The 11,256-nt window shown below is 45.0% G+C and overlaps 1 pseudogene; it reads right to left on the bottom strand.

Moving 5' to 3' along the window:
• Positions 1-703: 703 nt before the first annotated feature.
• LOC141271538 (uncharacterized) lies at positions 704-3,448 on the bottom strand (annotated as a pseudogene).
• Between the last annotated feature and the right edge of the window lie 7,808 nt (positions 3,449-11,256).

Here is an 11,256-nt window from a genome sequence, read left to right as displayed (position 1 = left end):
GATTTAGGGTCTGTCCTTGTGCCTTGTTAATTGTCATTGTGAAAGCTGGCTTAACAGGAAACTGTCGTCTTTGTAGTTTGAATGGTAACCCAGTTTCAGATGGACACAAATCAATGCGTGGAATAAAAACAAAGTCTCCTTCAGCTGATCCTGTGATGATTTTTGCCTGCATGATATGTGGATTTAAGGATGTTACAAAGAGCCGAGTTCCGTTACATAATCCTTTTTTTGTATTCAGGTTTCGCAATAGCATGACAATTGTTCCTATTTTTAGTTGTAGGCGATGTGGTGGCATTCCAGATGGTGTCAGAGAATGTAAAAATTCGACTAGGTTGTGTTCAGTTTCATAAGCATCATCCGCATCCACAGAATCATCAGTTGTATATAAGACATATTGGCCACTCAATCGGTCCATAATTTGAGAATTGAGAAATTCAACATCTTCATTTTTTGGACACAATATTGCATGTGATGCAGCACACAAAACACTTTCAGTGTCATTAACATTAATATGAATGTTTGTGCCAAATATGTCTATGATTAAACAGGCAGAGGACAGCATGTCTGAAGGAATTTCAATAACGTCCTCTCCAAGATTGTATTTGTTTGAGAACTGACCATTGCCTAGTTTAAGTAACCAAGTGCTGTATTCTGGATCCCTGGATCTCATGTTGTTGAATAGCGGGAGTCTTGTGAAGTGTTTCTAGAGTTGACAATATTTAAGACAACAATCCACAATTTCAGTTCTGGTGGCATGTGTAAGTACAGGAAGGCATTGGCGGAATCTCCACCAAGTATGAAAACTTTACCACCAAAGGGAACATTATTTTTGTCATCAACATGTATTGTCATGACATCACGTAGAAGTCTGTCAATGACTTTCAAAGAATGTTTTTTTGCCATTGTACACTCATCAAGTATAAAAAGTGTACTATTTTTTAACTTGTTGGCAGCGTTAGTGTCAGTTTTAATCCTGGAAACTGATGTTTCATTAATTGGAATTGGAATGCCATACAGAGAGTGCATAGTTCGTCCTCCTGGTAGCAAGTTTGCAGCTATTCCTGTAGTGGCGGCAGGTGAGACCACATGTCCTTGTCCTCTGACATAATGTATAAGTAGATGGTGTAAGTAGGTTTTTCCACTGCCATCTGGACCATCAATAAAGAAACACTTAGGTGTCGACGTGTTGTCTTGTAGAGCATCCACAATGGCATTGAAAGCCAATAGTTGCTCAGGATTAAGAGTTTTTTTCATCTCAGTAGCTGCAGCTAATTCATAGTCTTTATCATAGTCTTCTTGAGGCTGGGGTATGTTTGTTGCAGGGCGTGGTAAATAAAAATCCAAATAAGACTTGCCATGTATTATTAGCACATCTTGAACATCTTTCATAGCATAGCTTTCACAATTGATACACAGTTCACTGCTGTTGTGGTATCGGTAACAGTAGTCTTGTATGAAATGTTGCTTAAATTCCTTCCACAATTCTATTGGATTTGCAGGTGTTCCAAAAATACAGATGTAAGCGAACATCTCCCGAAGTTGTGTAGGCATGTTCAGAACAATTGCATCTAGTATAGTATTTCTCCAGACACTATCATCTATTAATAATCCAAGTGCTAAGGCAGCATCTCGAAAGGTTTCATGTGTAATACCATTGACAGATTTAAGGTCCTGAAAACTTGTTGCTCCTTTTACATGTAATAACAACAAGTGTAAATAATAGCGTACTTGGTCTTTCACATTAACTGTATACATTCTTCCAATTACAGTGTGGCCTCTTTTCTTTCTGTGTTCCCATATGCCATGTTTCCAAATGTAGTGTTCTGGAATGTCTCTGTAATAATATTGATGTGCATTAGGGTCGATCTTATTAAGGTTAAAGTACGCCATGAGTGTTGAATTTTGAAGTAGTTTTTGTTGTATGTTGTCAATGGGCTCATCTTGATGAAAATATAGTGCCTGAGAGTTAGGTAGATGTACTGCAAGGCGAATAATTGCATGAGATTGTCTATGCATAGGAAATGCAAAGATTCTCCATGCAGCTTCGGGTGCACTGACGTATCGTGAATCAACAAATTGATTTGTTTCATCATGTTGGAGTTGTGTTTGAGCTATTTCAATATTAGCCTTGTCATGTCCTTTATATACATATTTAAACAAATACTTGACACTTTGGATGCTAGCACAAATTTCCACATTAATATGGCAGTTGTATTTTTTTAGCAATTATGGGACAACCCATGAATTGCCAATTGTTTTAGAATTATGTTGATATGTAGTGCCAATGTTTCTGCGGTAAATTGGACAGCCATCCATTTTTTTAGAGGTATTTTGTTGAAATTTTTTTGGAAATCCTTTGGTGCAGTGTCCATGATCCATACATGGACTGTTAGGATTAGCTTCACCACAGGGACCGTGAATCATGTTTGTCAAAACAATGTTGTGGAGCTGAGGGTATGTTGTCTTGTCAGGAATTTCAGCCCACACAATATTGTCTATGTCTTCTTCAGTTCTGATTTTCGAATTTTTGTCAAGTATGATTAAAATATGTGCATGTGGCAGGCCATGCTTTTGAAACTCGATGACATGCACAATAGCACAGACGTGTCCAAATAATCCATTGTTGATGTCAGATAACAGAGATTCAAGTTTAATTTTAAAGACCCGTGCAACTAAGTCTGGGCGGTGTTCAACACGTTGCCACTGTTGTAAATTTTCAGTAATTTCTCTCCACTTTGGATTACACGTCATGGTGACAAAGAGATCATGACAACCATATTTGGTAACGATAGCCATAGCATCCTGAAACCGCTGCTGCATATTTCGTGCACTGCCTTCGAAGGATGATGGTAAAATGACAGTTTTTCCAATGGGGATGCCCTTTTCAATAGATTTGTTGAGTAAATGTTCTTGTAGCAAGCAATAATCTTCTACTTTTAGATCTTTTTGATGCATTCGAATGTAATGTAGTCTATTAGCTTCGATTTTGACATATGCAAACCAAATATTGTTGTGTTAGTTTACCTCCATTTAGTAGTGGATTAAAATCATTTCTTACTGATAAAACATAGCTGTAAAACTGTAGTTGGGTAATCCTTCGTTTACTATCTCCTTGGTGTTTTAGAGCGTCATGTCAGCCTTGTTCTCCATAAGGGAAAAAGATAGGATACATCAGAGCATTTAAATTACTATGCAGAATACTGATTCTTTGTGTTTTTGGAGCCAGGGGGGTTTGTGGATCAGGTTTTAAATGAATTAAGATGTCTCTATGCAAGGGAGGCTCACCATCATCATTCTGAAAGACAACTGCCACTTCACTCACAGTTGGTTTATTGTATCGTCTGGGATCTTGAGTCCGATCTTGTTTAATAGCCATTGTGATGTTTGGCATGACAGTTCCATTTTGTAGAGCTTTGATTGTCTCTTGTTCTTCCACATCGTGTAGCATTCTATAGGCAGCAGTGAAAGGATTTTGTGTTTGCATTAGCTCAGCAATAATGGTCATTAAAGTAGGATGACATTTTTCATTTTCTTTACATTGCAGTCGTTGTTCATTAGCGTGGGTGGTATCTAGTATGTAAAGTTGTGCAAATTTAGGTGGTTCTTCGTCAGCTGGATACAGTGTGCCTGTTCAATGATAGATCTGTCCATTAATTCGAAAACAATATGGGTCATATGCAGGAGGTGGTGAAACACTTGCTCCCATGGACATAAAAGCAAAAGAACTGTTGATAGAGCGAATATTGTCCATAAAAGTTTTGCTGTATTCATGTTCTCCTGTCATCAACATTGTCAACACATGGGGATACTGTATTATGGGTAAATGTACTTTACCCTTCTGACAGCACTGGGTAAACTTTTTATCCAGAGGCATCTTATTTGCAAAATGCAAAGCTTGGCAATTTTCACATACATGGGTCATGTCACCGCAGCTGTGTTCTTTAATGCTGTTTTCATCCTGAGTAAAATATTGTTGTTGTTGTAGTAATAGTGGAGTACTTAAAGAGTCAATGGATCTTGTTTGTCGCCAAATGTTGATTAGTCATTTGTTTTGTAGTTGCAGTACTGTAAGCGTTTGTGTTTCAGCTTGTGGCTGCACAGAGTATGGTGCTGTATTGTGTAACACTGGCATTGATATGGCTAGTGGAGATAGTTGCCGAGAGGTCATAGACCTTACAGTGGTAGAATCTGTGGTGTGGTGTTCAGATTGTGATGCATCATCTTGTGATAGTGACGCGCCCCCTGGGCCGTGTGTGGGGGAATACCCAGAGCCGGGTCTCTGTATAATGTCATGGGTTGTAGTCTCCGTGGCGGCGACCTGGTCCCGTGGCTCAGGGTGGTCAAACCAGTGGCAGATCTGTTTATTTGGTTTTTAATGTTTAAATGTCCGACTACGCCACCCGTGGATTGCGGTCACTGAGAACCGCCGCTGCGGGGCAGACCGCTAAGGCTGATGTTATGTGCGCAGCAGAGGGTATTATAACTCCCCACGGGAGGAGTATAGCCTCAGGGCAGTGCGTGCAGATGGTGGGGGTGATGGTGTGCGGGAGCAACAGTAATGACTCAGAGTCCAGTGATGCAGTCCAGGGTCTTTACTCACAGTTTTACACTCCAAGCCACTTCTGCAGGTAAAGGCTGCCCACGTCGTACTGTGCTCACCAGGTGAGGTGCTTGGCCAACTCCCAGGTACCTTTTGAATGCTTTTCAGGACCCCCTTCATGTGTCCTTTCTCTGGCCTGTCGTACCCCACAATTGACCACGTTTCTGTCCAGCTGCCTCGGGCCTTGGCGGGCAAACGTATGTTCCGTTTCCCTGGGCCCTATATGGTGCCTTCCTAATGGGTGTAGTGAGGGGCCATAACACGTGCAATGCCACGGCCTCCGGTTACTAGCTGAGGGTAGTTGCTCTCCTCCACTAGATGAGGGATCCGGTTCCCTTTCTTGGCCTGACCCCCCTACTCTGGTAGCGGCGGGCGTATGGTGGCGACTGGCCTGTCCGCACCCCTGGGGTCCCTTCACTCCACTCCTGGAGCCTCCTCCGTTACTCTCCTCTCCTTTCTTCTCCTCCAGGCCCAGGCCTTGTGAGTTGGCCTGCCCGCGGAGCAGAGCTCGTGCAGAGCCCCTGCTCCCAGTCTTCTCTCTCTTCTCTCTCTTCTCTAAGATGGTGCCCACATTATATACTCCCCTTCCAGTGCACCCTGAATCTACTCTCCCCACTCACACACTACCGGGTTCCCCCTTTCTAGGTGCTCTCTACCCCCACTCCAGCCAGGGACAGGGGCAGTTGTGCTCACTCTTGGGAGCATTGTCGCCCTGCCCCCCGGAAATGTGGAGTAGTGCATGTGGGTGTTAGGATCCTGAGCCACACTCCATCCTTACCTGGAAGTGAGATATCACACCTCTGGGTGAGATGCAATACCTCTGTAGCGACCGAACCCTCGGGGCGCTACAATAGTGGTAGAAATGTAGAGACAAAATGTGTATTTTTGCAGCATTTTTTTTGGCAAATAGCCAATCTATTAGCTTTAGAGTGAGGCGACTCCTGAGCGAAACGTCTACGTTGATATGCATTGTCTCTGTCCATACAATGACGTTTTTGTTCTGGAGTCTCATTAGCACGGTGTTGTTGTTGACGTAGTGCCTGGGCCTTTTTTATTTCATCTTGATTTTTGTATTTTTTATGAGAAGCCATGTTTGATAGTTGGAGTAGTGTGAGGGTTTGTGTTTCAGCTTCTGGCTGCACAGAGTATGGATCAGGATTGTGTAACAGTATCATTGATGTGGCTAGTGGAGATAGTAGCCGAGAGGTCATACACCTTGAAGTAGTACAATCTGTGGTGTGGTGTTCAGATTGTGATGCGTCACCTTGTGATTGTGGTAGAAATGTTGGGACAGAATGTGTATTGTGGCAGCGTTTTTGTTTGGAAATTGCCAATCTAATAGTTTTAGAGCGAGGTGACTCCAGACGTCTACGTTTACATGCATTGTTTTTGTCCAGACGATGGCGTTTTTGTTCAGGAGTCTCATTAGCGCGGAGTTGTTGTTGACATAGAACCCGAGTCTTATTTTTTTCTAGTTAATTTTTGTATATTTTTGGAGCAGCCATGTTGGCAGTGGTGCGGAAGTCCAGGAGCATTGATATGCAGAGAGTACAGTATACAGGTGTACAGGTGCCGTCCAAATAGCCGCTGAATAGTAGAGTCCTCTCTAGTGTTGAGCCACCCCCGTAGTGTTCGAGTTCGGTTCGGTTCGTTGAACTGTTCGTCGAACACCTTCGAACACCGTTAAAACCAATGGCAGGCAAACAAAAACACATAGAAACACATAGAAAACACCTTCAAAGGTGTGCAAAAGCTGACAAACTGCTCAGAAGACACAACTAACACATGGAAAAGTGACAAGTACATATAGTCATGCGAAAAGAAAAGAGGTGGAGGGGGAGACACAGATATAGGCATGTCATGCCCTTCTAAAATCCAAAAAGTGAGAAGCCGACACGGCCAGTCCGCTACTGCCCGTGCCACCTCCGTGTCGCCGGGTTTGTGCCAGAGCCGCAGTGAACCCTGACGGCCAGCCCCCCTCTCCCAATACTGGTGCCTGTACGCTGGTGGGTCGAGCGAGCCCCCCTGTGGTGGAGGCAGCTCTAAGCTTTTTAATTTAAATTGTCTCTTTAATTTGAGGATCTATTGGAGGGCAAGTCTCATGCCAGCAGCCGCGTAATTCCAGCTCCAGTAGCGTCCACTAAAGCTGCTGCAGTTAAAAAGCTTTTATAAGGATCGAGCTCGGCTGTCCACCGCAAGGCATCCTACTGCCAGTCCCAGCCCCTATGCCTTGGGGTGCCTCCTGATGCTCTTCACTGAGTATCCCGTGGTCCCGAAGCATTTCCTTTGAAAAAATTAAGTGTCCAAACAACAGATGGTGTAGCTTGCTTAACAGCCGGGATAATCCGCTGACTAGCAGACACTGCTACTAGGCAAAAAGTATTTCCTGGGCTAGATGCAGTTAAAAATTTGTAATTAGATACTCTCGTTGGATGCTGAGAAAGCATTCCATAGAGTCTCCTGGCACGCCATATATGATTCTCTTAAAAAGCTTGGGGTAGGGGTCTAGGGGACCCTTTTATAGCCAAAATCACGGCCCTGTATCGCAATACGTCACCTAGGCTGAAGATAAATGGAACTGTAGCACTCTGAGGGCTCGGTTGCTACAGAGGTATTGCACCTCACCCAGAGGTGTGATATCTCACTCTCAGGTAAGGATGGAGTGTGGATCAGGACCCGACACCTGCATGCATTACACCACATTGCCGTGGGGCAGGGCGACCAATATGCCCCTGAGATGGGCACGACAGTCCCTGTCCCTGGCTGGAGTGGGGGGAGGGAACACTGAGGAAGGGGAACCCTGTAGTGCAGGAGCAGGGAGGAAGCAGTTCCTGGGTGCATTGAGAAGGGAGTATAAAAGGTGGGCACCATCTTAGTTCAGTGCAGAGAAGTCTGAGCAGAAGTGACAGGGAGCAGGGGCTCTGCATGAGCTCTGCTCCGGAGGCGGGCCTAGTAACAGAGGCCCAGGCCTGGAAGAGGGAGAAGGAAGGAAGAGGAGCGGAGAAGGCTCCAGGAACGAGGAACGAAGGGATCCCAGGGGTGCGGACGGGCGAGTCGCCACCGCACGCCCGAATCCACCTGCGTGGAGGGGTCAGGCCAAAGGGGGAGACCGGTCCCCGAAGCTAGTGGAGGCAGGAAACGACCCTCAGCTAGAAACCGGAGGCTGTGACATTTTATGTGGCGCAGCCCCTCGCTACACCCGCTAGGAAGGCACCACATAGGGTCAGGGAAACTGGCGCCAAGTTTACCAAGAGGAGGCCCGAGGCAGCCGGACAGAAGGGTTGGTAAGAAAGGCCAGACAAAGGACACACAAAGGGGGTCCTGTGAAGCGCTCCAAAGTTATCTGGGAGTTGTCTGAGCCCCTCACCTGGTGAGCACAGTACGACGTGGGCAGCCGTTACCTGCAGACGTGGTCTGGATAATAAGAACTGTGAGTAAAGGCCCTGGACTGCATCACTGACTCCGTGTCGTTACTGCTGCTGCCCTGCACCATCACCCCCATCCTCCGCATACACTGCCCTGAGGCTATACTCCTCCCATGGGGAGTTATGCTACGCTCTGCTGCACCCACAACACCAGCCTCAGCGGTCTGCCCTGCAGCGGCGGTTCACTCTGACCGCAATCCACGGGTGGCGTAGATGGACATTTAAACATCAAAACCACATAAATAGTTCCGCCACTTGTTTGACCGCCCTGAGCCACGGAACCGGGTCGCCGCCACTGAGATTACAACCACCAGCATCCACCAAAAAGGGTCCGGCTCCGGGTGTCCCAAGGCCCAGGGGGTGCATCAGAACATTTTCATCACCTTTCACAATCACCAATGGGACAAGGCAGGGATGTCCTCTGTCCCCTCTCTTATACATCCTAGTGATGGAGCACCTGCTCTCATCAATTCGTCATAACCCCAATATTAGGTGGATTGAGGTGGGAGACACCGAGTACAAGTGCTCTCTATTTGCTGATGATGTCCTAGTATATATCACTCAATCACATATATCCATCCATGCTGTTATGGCTGAAATAGATCACTTTGTTACATGGTCAAATTTTAAAATCAATGCAGCGAAGTCTGAGGCCCTCGATGTCTCCCTCCCCAAATCCATACAGGATTCCATCCAGTCCAACTTTCCCTTTGCCTGGCCCTCACAGGGTATCAAATACTTAGGAATTCCTATTCATAGAGACCTCTCCCATCTATGTTATCTTAATTTTCGGCCCTTTATTGAACAACTCCATACAGACCACGGTTGGCAAGTTAGAACTGTAAGATTCACTACGTGAACCACTGGTGTTTTGTGGAAAAGCACATGTACACTGTGTTCCAAATTATTATGCAAAAAGTGATTAGGAGTGATAAGGGAAGAATTTGTTTGTTTGTCAGTTAAACTCATTGATGGTGATGTGTGTCAGGGCTCTTTATATCACTGTAAGCAATTGCAGACACCTGTGCTAATTAGTTTGGCAGGTGTGTCCAATGAAAGGCAAGACTACTTAAGAAGGCTGTCCCACATTATTAAGCAGCCTACATTTTCTGCCAAAATGGGAAAGTAAAAGGATGTGTCGGCTGCTGAGAAGCAACAAATTGTGGAGTGTTTAGGTCAAGGCATGACTACAATCAACATTGTGCGATGATCAGGATGAAGTGCCTTGGCAATCAAGAAGTATGTAGCTGATTCACAGTACACACGTATGCGTGCTGATAAGGGCAAATTGAGGACTCTTTCCTACAGGCAATTACGTCAGGTTAAAAGAGCAGCGGCAAAAAAGCCTTGTCATAGCAGCAGACAAGTTTTTGAAGCTGCTGGTGCCTCCAACGTCCCCCGAACAACTAGATGCAGGGTCCTTCAGAGGTTTGCAGCTGTGCATACGCCATCTTGTCGACCTCCTCTATCCACTTCACACAAGCAGAAACGACTCCAGTGGGCCAAACATTACATGAAGACTGATTTCCAAACTGTTTTGTTCACGGATGAGTGCCGTGCAACGCTCGATGGTCCAGATGGATGGAGTGGAGGATGGCTGGTTGATGGACACCCCACGCAAACACGGCTACAGCGCCAACAAGGAGGAGGTGGAGTAATGTTTTGGGCTGGAATCATGGGGAGAGAGATTGTCGGCCCCTTTAGGATCCCTGAAGGCGCTAAAGATGAACTCCATAATGTATGTGGAGTTTCTCAAACAGCACTTCCTGCCATGGTTCAAGAAGAAGAACTGTGTATTCCACAGCAAGATCTTTTTTATGCATGATAATGCACCATCTCATGCTGCACATAAAACATCTGCATCTCTGGCTGAAATGGGCATAAAAGGGGACAAACTTATGGTGTGACCCCCATGCTCCCCTGACCTCTACCCCATTCAGAACCTCTGGAGCATCATCAAAAGGAGTGTCTATGATGGCGGGAGGCAGTTCACATCTAAGCAACAGCTCTGGGAGGGTATTCTGTCCTCATGCAAAACAATTGAAGCAGAAACCATCCAAAACCTGACAAATTCAATGGACGAGAGAGTTCAGAAGCTACTTTCGAACAAGGGGTCCTATGTGAAAATGTAACATCACCTAGAATAAAGTTTTGAGTTGAAAACTGTTTGATTTCAGCTTCTAATAACCTGCTAATGCTTATAATTTCAAAAATGACCATTTTTTTGGTCTTTATTAAAATGAAAAGGTTGATCGAAAAGTTTGGGGGATCTAAGAGTGTGGCAACCCAGTAGTCAGGATTACTTCGAATTCTGACAATATGAGGGTCATGTTGCAGGTAGTGCAGCAAGAAGGCACTTATGTGTCTTGCGCATCTCGGAGCCCCAAAATTATTTTCCGGGCTAGATGCAGCTAAAAATTATTATTAATTTTAAATCTGGTGGAGCTTAGTATAGATGGCCTAATAGAATCTGTGCTGCACACTGCTACAAAGCCCAAATTATTTTCCAGCCAAGGTACAGATAAACATGATTAGTAATTTTAAATCTGGTGGAGCTTATAGATGGCCTAATAGAATCAGTGCTGCACACTGCTACAAAGCCCAAATTATTTTCCAGCCAAGATACAGATAAACATGATTAGTAATTTGAAAGCTTAAAACGGTTGGTGAGGTGATTTTAACCAAGCATCAAGCTTTTACTCTCCCCAGAATGACACAGGAGTAAAAAAGTCGTTTCGGATCCATGATTTGTTCATCTTTATGAACTTGAGTCTGTCTACATTATCAGTGGAGAGCCGCGTGCGCTTATCTGTCAGCACACCACCAGCAGCGCTGAACACACGTTCAGACAGAACGCTGGCTGCGGGGCATGACAAGATCTCCAAGGCGTAAGTGGCTAGCTCTGGCCATTTATCCAGATTGGAAGCCCAAAAAGAGCAAGGGTCCAGTGATACAGTCATGGCTTCAATGTTTACTTGGAGATACTCCTGTACCATCGTCTCTAGGCGTTGACTATGTGTCAGACTTCTTGTCTCCTGTGGCCTTGCAAAGGATGGGCTAAAAAAGTGGTGAAATGATTCCGCAAAATTGATGTTACCAGCAGATACTGTGGTTCTGTTACGGTTTGAGTGCTGAACACTCGACGGTCCCACGGTTGGCAAGTTGGAACTGTGAGATTCACTACGTGCACCACTGGTGTTTTGTGGAAAAGCACATGTAAGATTCTGCAAC

The sequence above is a fragment of the Phyllobates terribilis genome, unplaced genomic scaffold (assembly GCF_046119375.1).
Source record: "Phyllobates terribilis strain yellow unplaced genomic scaffold, ASM4611937v1 Scaffold_5__5_contigs__length_657084704, whole genome shotgun sequence".
In the NCBI taxonomy this organism is placed as follows: Eukaryota; Metazoa; Chordata; class Amphibia; order Anura; family Dendrobatidae; genus Phyllobates; species Phyllobates terribilis.
This window is presented reverse-complemented; position numbering and strand designations above follow the sequence as displayed.